This window comes from Bison bison, unplaced genomic scaffold (genome assembly GCF_000754665.1).
Source record: "Bison bison bison isolate TAMUID 2011002044 unplaced genomic scaffold, Bison_UMD1.0 scf7180017864304, whole genome shotgun sequence".
NCBI classification, from domain to species: Eukaryota; Metazoa; Chordata; class Mammalia; order Artiodactyla; family Bovidae; genus Bison; species Bison bison.
Window position 1 is genome coordinate 16,005,580 of NW_011494876.1, and position 11,244 is coordinate 16,016,823.

The window sequence follows — 11,244 nt, forward strand, 5'->3', positions numbered from 1 at the left end:
CCGCCATCTCCCAGCTCGGCTAGCGCCGCCGCCTGCCACTGCGCATGCGCGGCTCGCGTGCCCCTCTCTGCACACGCCCCCGCCCCCCCCCCCGCACCTCCACGCGTGCGCGCGCTCCCGCCGGCCTCTGAAGACTTTAGTCCACGAGCCTGAAGCTGGATCGCCGGGATACAGCCGCCGGCGCCGGCGCATGCGCCCTCCGAGGCCGACGCGGCCGGCGGGTACTACCAGGCGTGTGCCGCGAGGGTTGGTAGGAGCGTCCCGCCTAACCAGGATTGGAGGGACATGGACAACGAGATGGGTCCGTGGGGGCGTCACTCCGTGCCCTGTCCTGGAGTCAGTGGCGCTTTCTGACTCGGGGAACTTGGGCGTGGGAGCTCTCATTTGGGTAACTTCCACGTCCCAGCTTTTGGCAGACTTTGTGGGAACTGGCCTCAGAGAGGGGACGCCGAGTGTGGCGTTAAAGGATGTTTAAGATTTGGAAACGCTAATGAACGAAGAGTTTTCAGAGGCGCAATGTCATGGAAGGATGGAGATTTTAAAGGATGCTGAGATATGGGGCTGGTTATGAGGAGTCGGACACGACTGAGCGACTTCACTTTCACTTTTCACTTTCATGAAATGGCAACCCACTCCAGTGTTCTTGCCTGGAGAATCCCAGGGACGGGGGAGCCTGGTGGGCTGTCGTCTATGGGGTCGCACAGAGTCAGACACGACTGAAGAGACTTAGCAGCAGCAGCAGCATGAGGTTCTCAAAGGCTAGCTGGGGAGTGAAGACGTTATACAAGTGGCACGGTGCAACCATCTGGGATTCAGGTCCAGGCTTAGTCCCGGGAGATGGGAACCTCAAAAAGTGTCCCTGGGAAAGGTGGACGGTGTGTCAGGGTTGGCCTGAAGCCAGATGGAATGCTGCCTCAGTAGGCCCTGGAACAGTGACCTTGGGGATGGGTAGTGGGGAGAGTTGATACTTCTTGGAAATTTTGAACTGTGGTTCCCATGGACTGTCAGATGAAGGACTGCAGGCTGCCTCTGCATGGACCTGAGAGCTTACCAATTACTTTTCCCGTACCTCACTTTTACAGACTTCAGTGTTTGCATACTACTCTGACTTCTCGCTTCTCACACAAACCTGGGTTTTCCTGAGGGAGATTATTTCTTAAAAGATATTCCAAACTATTCCTGGCTTCATAAATCACAGCTGTGTAGAGGAACTTAAGTAAACTTGGACCTATTTTACAAACTCATCTAATTCTCCTAATGATGGAAGTGAAAAGTGAAAGTGTTAGTTGCTCAGTCATGTCCAACTCTTTGTGACCCATGGACTGTAGTGTGCCAGGCTCCTCTGCCCATAGGATTCTCCAGGCAAGAATACTGGAGTGGGTTGCCATACCCCACTTCATCCCCTTCTCCAGGGGATCTTCCCAACCCAAGGACTGAACCCAGGTCTCCTGCTTTGCAGGCAGATTCTTTACTGTCTGAACCACCAGGGAAACCTAATGATGGAGAATATATCAAATGGGATGTCAGCAGTTCTAACCTGACCTGGAATAATCCAGGGATCCCTATGAACTGATAACCAGATGGACAGACCTTAGCTGGGCCTTCCCACGCACACTGATCCGCTCCCTATGACCTCTCAGATGGAGTTTCCATGAAGCCTGGATTGCTGACTTGACTACCTGACTCTGACTGCCTGGAATAACGAGAGCCTCTCTGCCCATGTTATGATGATCTTCACTGTGTTTCCTCCTATGTTTCAATCATCTTTGTGTCTGGTGAGTATGTGTATCTAGGCTCCTCAAGGATCCACACCTCAGCCCTGCCACTTCCCAGATGGGACCTTGGCAACTGACTTAAACTCACCAAGCCTCCATGTCCTAACCTGCAAAGTTATAATACTAGCCCCCTCTAATGTGAGGGATTGTGAGAGTGGAGTGGCTGATACAAATAAAACACAAGAACAAGGGCCTGGTGTACACATAACCAAATTTATTATTAGTTGTTTCTCTGGTGGATGGTCTGGGATTTGGAGATTTTGTGCCACACCTTTTCTCCCGGGAAAGAACATGAACACAGGCACTATGAGCAGGCCAGTGACCTGACCTTGGTCTGACCCAGGCCCTTCCGGCTTCACAGACACAAGTCAGTGTGGGCTAGACTGCTTGAAAGTAGGGGAGAAAAGGATGTTTGTTTTTGTAAAAGCCATAAGAGCTATGGCTTCCCATAGATTTAAATCAACGTGCCCCTGGTTCCAGTGGGGGTAATTAGCCCTACCTGGGCAGTGGACCTGGGGAGTTGCCCTCGTCAGAGTCGATTGTTGGCTGTTAGCAGACCTCCAGGGTCTCTGCTACCTTGGTAACAAAGAACACAGTGCAGTGGAGACCTGGAAGTGTGAGTTAGTGGTTCCCCTGTCCTCCTTTCCAACTGTCAATCTCACTTCCTCCGAGAAACATCCGCAGGAACACGCCTGCTGTGTCCACATCCATCCCTCACATTTGGCCCAGGGACTCCTGCTGACCAAGGGATGCCGCTGGTCTCTGGTGGTTTGGGGCTCTGACTCAGTCTCTGGTTTTTATTCACTGTTCCAGGAGTTCTTTCCTTCCTTCTGACTTAGTAGGGGCTCTTCAAGAGCAGGACATTGTCTGGCTTGTCCTATTCCCTGGGTTGGCCTTCAGCAGGGCTTCGGGGTTGCTGGTTGGGCTGAGTTCTCTAGGCAGCTCCAGGCATTTCTCTCACTGGCACTTCCAAGGGCTTCACCAACCACCAGGCTAAAAGGACCCCAGAGGGACCTTTGAATTTAGCTCCTGCATCACTGCACATGGGTTATTCACTTCATGAATAACAGGGACGGTGCTGAGGTTGTGCCCAAAGTGTCTCCTGCTGGAGGAGTCATAGATGAGCTACCTATACTAACTAGAAGAATTCACTAGGTTTGACTTCATGACAAGTGAATGCACAAATCTCTAAGTTTATACAAACCAGCAGTTGGGATGTCTGGTACCATTTCCTCCTGGGTTCAGCTGCTGCCCAGCCAGAGACAGGATGGACCTGGAGCCCCTACAGAAGTTTCCAAGCCCCCTAAACTTCACTTGCCAAAGGTATTTTCTTCCCACTTCAATGTGACATATGACCCACAGAGGTCGTTTTGGAGAAAGCCCAGATAGGAGGAGAATCAGTCTACATGCCAAAATAGAACTGATGGATGGACACACGTCCACTGATTTCTCCAGCCTGTTCTCTCAAACACTCATAAAAGACCAGAAGGAAAATGTAACTGGGGGGAAAAAACATCTATCCAGGTAGAAAAAGGCCTATTCAGAGCCAGCTTGCTGCTGGAGTTTGTGGAAATGATTAGTCATTGGGAGGCAAATCTTGAAAGCATGAAGAGATGCAAAGCCTTGGGACCTGCACCTGGATGCCAGCTGGGCCATGGGTGAGGCACCATGCAGGCGAGCCTAGGCACAGGAGGGGCAGTGTGCAAACTCTGAGGCTTTCCTGCTTCCCCACAGAGCCCAGTTTACCCCAGGCCGCTACTTTCAGCATGGTGACCTCCACAGGGAGGCTCAGGAGTCAAAGATGAAGATGCCGACAGTGGTGACAAGGAATGACAAACTTTGCCAGCAAGAAGGGGAGGCAGAGAGCATGGAGGTGGGAGGGAATGAGGATGGATGGCTGAGGACAGTTCTGGATGGCATGGTGCCACAGGCTGTGGACTGTTCCTGAAAGACTGGGAGAGCCAGCTCCTGGGGTCTCCTGACCTCTCTGCTCTTCTGTTTTGTTGTAGTGCTGCTGAGGCCTGTCTCACCTCCCAGGGAGAAGCCACTCAGGAATCTGGATCCCTGTCTGCATTCCTCCACCGGGATGGAAAAACAGAACTGAAGAGGAAGGAAGGAAGGAAGCGCGAAGAAACAGAAGGTTTCCCTCCTGGCTGAGGTTTGTCAGCACCACCCACCAACACGAGCAATAAGGCAGCTCCCCAAGCAAGCGGCAGGCTGATATGAGGCTACAAATGAGAAACTCGATGGATCTGTGTCCTGCTCAGCAGCCCATCCGGGCTGGCCAGGACACTTTTGCTTGTGTACTAGGTTCTTCAGATGAGCCATGCCTTGGGTAGAGTAGGAAAAGGGAGCAAAACTGAAAGGTATAGAACTTGCTGGAGGCCTTGTCTGCCTAATTCCTTTCCTGTTGCACTATGCGAATCTTTACTTGCATTCTGTGAAAAGATCCAGGGGAAAAAAAAATGATCAGAAATGTTTATCACCAACCTAGCCCCACCGCCCATGCAGTGCTCCCGAGAAAGCTCATTAAGCTCCATTGCTATTAGAGTTATGTGCTTCCAAAGGCTTGTTGTGACAAGAAAAAAATAACGAAGACATGCTTTCTCCAAGTTGTAAGTGCCCAAGTCAAAACACGCTGCTTTTCCTTGTCCCTCTGCCTTCCCTCAGACAAGCCTCCAGGCTGGGTTTGTGGATCTCATTCATGCATACCCGCATACTCATCCTCCTTCAGCCAGTGCCAAGCCAGTATTTACTCAGTACCAGGCCCAGTGAAGACTAAGGGACCTTCCCTCAAGGAGTTCAGTTTGCAGAATGGGAGAGACAAGCACATAAACGGTTTCCTGTAAACTATAGAAAATACTATCTCAATCCCCATTGCAATCCTTCCCACTAGGATTCTAGTTTCCATGGAGTTGCCTCCACCTACCTCTGTCCCACAGGTGAGGAGGTAAAGGGTGGGGAACAGACCCAGGTGGCAAGTCATGTCTCTATGCCCTCTCCTGATGAGCCCATGTGCCTAGTCCAAGCAACAGAGGTTCAGACATGACTTGGACAGGACACTTCACAGGAAAGGGACAGTTAGCTCAGCCCCTTCATCAGACTCAGTTCCACAGTCTTCAGGGAAGTCTTTTAAAGGGAACCCTATCTCATGAGACTCTGTGGCTCTCCTACTGCAAATCCAAGCCCATTACTGAGAATTACCCTTTACCACCAGGGATTTCATGGGACATAGCTATGCTCTGCACTGAGCTTGCCTTTTCCTGGTCAGAGTGGATTAACATAGGGTTGGTTTGTCCAGGAAGCTTTCAGGAGTCACTGGAACAGTTCCTGCCTTCCAGGAAAAATAGAAAAGTGCAGGTCAGTGAAACAAAACCCTTTTGACAAGTAGAAAGGTCCACAGTCCCTTAGGCCTCTTCCAGGATGGATGATTTCAATTTCACTAAATTCAATGTAGTTAAATTTAAATTTCAGTTCAGTTTGGCACTTTCGAGCCCTAGGACAAAGACAGCATCACACTAGGCCCCAGGGATGCAGCAGAAACTAAGACCGTTGAGCCCACACTACCCTCACTGAAGCTGCAGTCTCCAAGTCTGGCCTTTGCCTGCTGCTCAAACCAGGCCCTGATTCTGGAGGCCCTGACGGCTGGCCCTCTGTGCAGGGACTGCTGGTATCCCCTGTAGCCCTGAGTGTGGCCAAAGCAGACTCGACCAGGCGAGGGCTGAAGTCACATGCAGGTCTCCCCAGATTCTGGGGTGGGGAGCAGCAGGTGTCAGTTGTACAGAAGCATCTGGGTTACCACCGCTAGTTATGTACTGATAACTCCCCCAGTTGGCAGACCCGGCATGGGCATCAGCTCTCCCAGGTGGTAGCCTTTCTGACCAGAAGCTAATAATGCAGTCTGAGGAATTCCTAGCAAGGCTGAACAAGAGACAGCCTCCACTTGCCACTGAGCCTTCCCTCCCCCAGTCTCTGCTCATTTCAACCAAGCCCTCCCCCTCAGCCCCAGATCTGCTCCAGATATCTTCCTGGGGCTCACGGGGTAGCTGTGTCCCTCTCTTAGCCCTACCTGGCCCAAGGCCTCTCTGAGGAGAGACCTGGGACACAGGGCTGGCCTCGGGAGGCACAGTGGCTGCTGAGTCAGAGCCACTGGGGTCACAGCGCATGCTCCTCCATCTCTCATTTGCACTCTAATCGCTGTAGTGGACATAGGGATGCAGAGCTGGCCTCCCCATTACACACATGTACACCTTGTGCTCCTCAAACAAGAGGAGGACTCCACCCTCTTCCGCATCCACCAAGCCCAGGCACGTGTTCCCTGAGGGCGAGTGCATTCAGGACCAAGCTGGTCCTCTCCCCCAGGCACACCCAGGGACAAGCTGCTGCCACCTCCCACAGGACCTCCCCACCCCTGCCATTGTGGGCTGGAGCCAGCCCCTTTCCTCACCTTTCTTTCTCCTGACCTTGTGCAACAGAGGTGCCAAGGGAAATAGGGTGTGATCCCTGAAAAAGGAGCAGACTGACTCGGCCCAATTCCCAGCCATTTTGGCAAATCCCAAACCTGGGCTTTGCCCTCTATGACCTGGGGCTGCAACGCCACGAGGAGGACACAAGACAAGAGTACCCTCGGGGTTAGGCCCTACCTATCGCCTTAGCCCTCCTCAAGACCTCAGTCCAGTCCCTGGCCGTCTTGGCCCAGCCCTAGGCGGGGTTCCACCCTCCCACAGCCAGCCTCTCGCAGCTCCCAGACTCTCCCCGGACCAGCTGTGACTTAACCCCGCCCACAGTCTGTTTGCCCATTGCTGTCAGGCTTACTCCAGCCTGTGGCGCCACCTCCTGGGAGCCAGTGGACACTGTCCCTCCTCTTTGGCCCAGAGGGCCTGGCAGTTGGCTCTCTGCGGGGCTCACACGGGACACACCTAAATCACTACCAAGGTCGAGAGCTGCCCCTCCGACCGCCCAGAAACCACCCAGGGACACCTCCTGGACACACGGAGTCTTCACAGGGACACAAATAGACCAACTTCGCCCCCTCTCAGCTGTGATTCTAGGGTCACCACCACCGAAACTGAGGGCAGAGCAGGTAGCGAGGGCCCCAGTGGCCAGGCCTCCATCTGCCTGCAGGTGCAGGAGTGCCCCACTCCCAGCGGATGGAAACCCTCACTTTGAATCTCTTGCCTACCTTCTCTGGGTCTGCTAGCCTCCTCATAAGGAAAAGGGGGCCCCTATCTCTTGGGGTGAGGGGACGGGGCTTCAGATAATTTGTTGCTGCTCTACCATAGGAACAAAATTTTCCAATCTGGGGGAAAAAAAAAAAAACCCTACTTAGAATTGAATCTGTTTTGCACTGGCCACGGTACCTGGACCTTGCCTTCAAGATGGTGGATTGAGAAGGGAAGCATAGCAGGAAGTGTTAGCTTAAAAACTTTAACTGGTCTGTATTTTTAAGATACAGTAATAGAGAGAAATGAAGCGCACCTTTGAAAGGTGAGTGGGGCCTGAGTGGGGCTTTCCATGCTTTAGAGGAGCCAGAGAAAGGTCTCTTGTAGACTTTTCTGCCTGTGAGGAGCAAGGTGAGTCACGGGGAGCCTCCAATCCTCACCAAAGTGGTGATGTTCTAGACAAGGCTGGCTCTTAGGAGCTCTTAGACACCCTAGTATTCTGCAGCCAACGCCAGGACCCAGGCCTGGCCTGAGGCACTGCCTTTACACCGGGAGAGATGGAAGAGTCTTCTAGCCTTGCTTAGATTCCCTGCCCTTTCTAGAGACAGATGCACTGGGGGTGACTTGTTATCCCGACTCCACCCCACGGTTCCCAGGATTTCTCAGAATCCCTTGGAGACCAGCACCGTCCTATCTCACAGATGGGGAAGCCAGGCCTGACGGATCCTGGGAACTTGCCCTGGGTCAGAGGCAGAGGGGAAGGCAGATTTCTGTAGGTCAGACAGCTCCCTCTCCCTTACTATATCCTTTTTTTTTTTCCTGCCTCTGCCCTACACCACCCGCTCTAGCTTGAAAAAAAAATGTGAGTAGATGGTCCCTGTCCCCACCAAGGTGAAGCCACAGAGATCTGGCAGGAGTACGGTGGGGTAGGGCCCCGCCAGGCCAAGATCAGACATCCCTAAAGGAGAGAAAGGCAGGGCTGAGGCAGGAGAAACTTGTGGGTTCTCCAGCGCCCACCCCACTATCTTACTGTTCTTGGCTGAAACCAGAAATCCCTTTCCTCGAGTTCAAGAGTGAGTCCACTTAATCCAGTGGCTTTAGGTTAAACATTAAGCAGAACTTCCTGAGGCCAAGAGAGCAAAGGGCAGGGTCATTTCCTAGGTCCCTGCTGCTGGGTCCTGGGGTGAGGTATATGTGTGTCTGAACTCTTTCCTGGGGACAGCTTTTCCTGGAATTTATCAGTGTGGTATTTAGTATGAGGCAGTGGTGGCTCAGAAGGTAAAGAATCTGCCTGCAGTGCAGGAGACCTGGGTTTAGTCCCTGAGTTGGGAAGATCCCCTGGAGAAGGAAATGGCAACCCACTCCAGTATTCTTGCCTGGACAGTTCCATGGATGGAGGAGCCTGGCGGGCTACATTCCCTAGGGTCACAGAGTCGGACACAACTGAGCAACTAACACTTTCACTTTCCTCCTCCAAGTAGTTGTCTGACCTTCAACTCCCTGCTCTGGGACTGAGTTCTAGCTGCAACATACGACCAGTCTCAGCACTGGTCTTGAAGGTTCTGAGCAGAGCAGCAGCCTGGGGGCTGTAGGTGGTGAGGGCCCTGTGGCGGTAGGGGGGGGCCCAGAAGGGGCACCAGTTGTTCCGTGACCAAGGCCCCCTGATCCTGCCTCTGAAGACACAGCTGCTGTATCCCCTGCCTCCCACGCCTTGGGCAGTGTCCTCAGACAACCCGGCCCTTCCTGGGCACTAAGTCATACTAAGCCTACCCAGCTGGCCTGTCCACCCCTGGCAGGGCACTTAGGGGGCAGACCCCCAGAAACTATAACCATAGGCCCAAAGAGGGCAGAACAGCCTGACCAGAAACCACCCTCCCCTTCTCCCCACTCAAGGCCAAGGCCAAACTGCCTGGAGACTCCCTGGGAGGTTTGGCCAGCCTCAACTCCACAAGGTGGTGGGCAAGGGGCCCAGCCTGATAGACCCCTGCCTGGGACCCACTCTGGGGCAGACCTCCTCTATAAGACCTCTTGCACCATCCTCCCCTCCCACCCAGTCTCACTGGGTTTTCCTGCCTATTCTTCCCCCCACCCAACTACAGATGAGGAAACTGACGCACAAGCTATGTCTCCGCTGGTTTAGGCAGAGGAGGTGCTAGGGAGGGCTCACTGGTTGCCAAAACTCCCAGTGCCAACCACCACCCCTCTCAGAGGCACAGAAATGGTAAGGATGTGAAGGCTATCTGGACAGCTGCTCAAAGGCCACCTCGGAGTGGGCCTAGCCGGGCCCCCTCTTTGCCTCTGCCACATGGACTCCAGTCCCACCCTACACTCAAGTCGTGTAGGGGCCAGGGAAATAGATGCTTGGAGGCAACAGCATTGTAATAAAGACACTGCTTTTATTTAGTTCGATATGTTTCTATACAGAATGCAGAAAACACATCTTAAAATCATATAGAAGGAAATAAAAACACGTCAGTGGTTGGTGAACACTTGAATGTGAGATTGGCTCTCTGTCTCACAGAGTCCAAAGACCATAGCCAGCCAGGCGCTCAGGGGAGGAGGCTGCCTGCAAGGGCATTGTTGCTGTTGTTATTCTGTTCACTGCCCCACTGCCTCCTGTTGCCATGGCAACAGGCCATTCTGGGCCAGCCACGTCTCTGCGTGGCAATGCCCAATGGTGGGGTTGCTAGGGGCAACGGAGCTTATTTGGAAGGCCTTTCAAAGCCCTCACCTGGAACACTGGAAATTGTTTATTTTTTGGCGAGGTCATCAAAAAAAAATCATCCCACCAGGTCAGATCCAGCTTGTGCTCCTGACTCTGGGGCACTGGGGGAACTCCAGCTTGGATCAGGACATGGAGGCACAAGGGCCAGTCACCACAGGTCCAATGAGCCCTCACTACAGGCTCCAGCCACCAGGGGCACCGCTCACCCCACCGGCGGGCCAGGCAGGAGAAAGAGGCTGGGCCCTGTTGGAGGAGGTGCAAAGGGGAACACCCTCCAGAGAAGGGCAGGGTGAAGACCCCTCCACTCTGACCATCCCTCCCGTCCTGAGGCAGCACACGCGAATCCTCTGCAAAACGGTCAATATGGCTTAGAAGTGGCTGCTTGATGTGCACAGGGAGCCTGGGTCCACCCACCTGCCCTTGATCACAGAAGGGACACATTATTGCAAAAGGCATTCCTCCCTAAAAGGTACCCAAAATAACTCTCAGACATCAAGAAGTCCTGCTCAAAACAGTTTCTTCCAAAGGAGGAGAATCAAAGCTGAGTGGGTGCCCCTGAGTCACGGGACAGAGATGCGGATGGATGGACGGACGTTCTGCTAAAAAAGGCAAAAGGAGCCCCAGTGTAATTCTGGAATTTAAACCATTAGGAAAAGAAGGGGGGGAAAAAAATCAAAATGAGCAAAGCTGTCAGTCCCATGGAATCAACACTAAGAGCTTGTACAAACTGCTGTTAAGCATCACCGTTTTTAATCTTTTTTTTTAATAAAACAATTTGAGGCTGTATAAAAACTTTAGTAAAAAATTAGCTTTGAGAGCCCACAGATTTTTTTACTATGAACTATTGCTGGCACTCCTCCCCAGCCACCAGACCTTGCCCAGCTGTTCAGGCCCGAGGCCTGGGACTGGAGCGCCAGAGAAGAGGGGTGACGTGGGTCAGGGTGGGGCTGTGGACTATTGGGACAAAGTGGCCAGGGTCAAGTGAGGAAAGAGCATCACATGACATAAAAATATTGCATCTTCACCAAAATGTCCCCCACTGAGTGTTTCAGAAACCATGATATTCCTTGGGGCGGGTGGGGGTGGGGGGAGAAAAAAAACACACACAGAAGAAGGATAAAAGAAAACAGATTGATGTGGTCGAGTTCCTCGACCTCCCCAGCCGTCCCCACGAGCAGCTGGCCCACCCTGGAGCACCTAGGTTGGGGGCCACGGCCACCGCCGCCTCTCGGAGTCCCCTTTCCATGGAAATGAAGACCCCTTGGTGGTGGGCCACTAGCGTGCATGGGGTGGGGGGTGTGGATGTCCTTGGCCTAAGAGGCCCCCTCCAGCTTCCAGCCCCTGGCAACGGTGGGACAGCAAGCCCAGCACCAGGGCCCTGGCCCCTGAGCCAGGGCCAGGAGGCCCCCAGGCGGGCTCTCTGGGGTATCAGAGCAACCAAGTTTACGTAGTGTGAAAAAATAGGATTCCTTTGATAAAAAATACTGTCCCTTGGTCTTCTCTAAGTTTGAAACACCCTGGGAGCTTATTTTTAGCAAAGCAATTTCCCATACCCACCCCCAAATGATACATACAAGTTTAG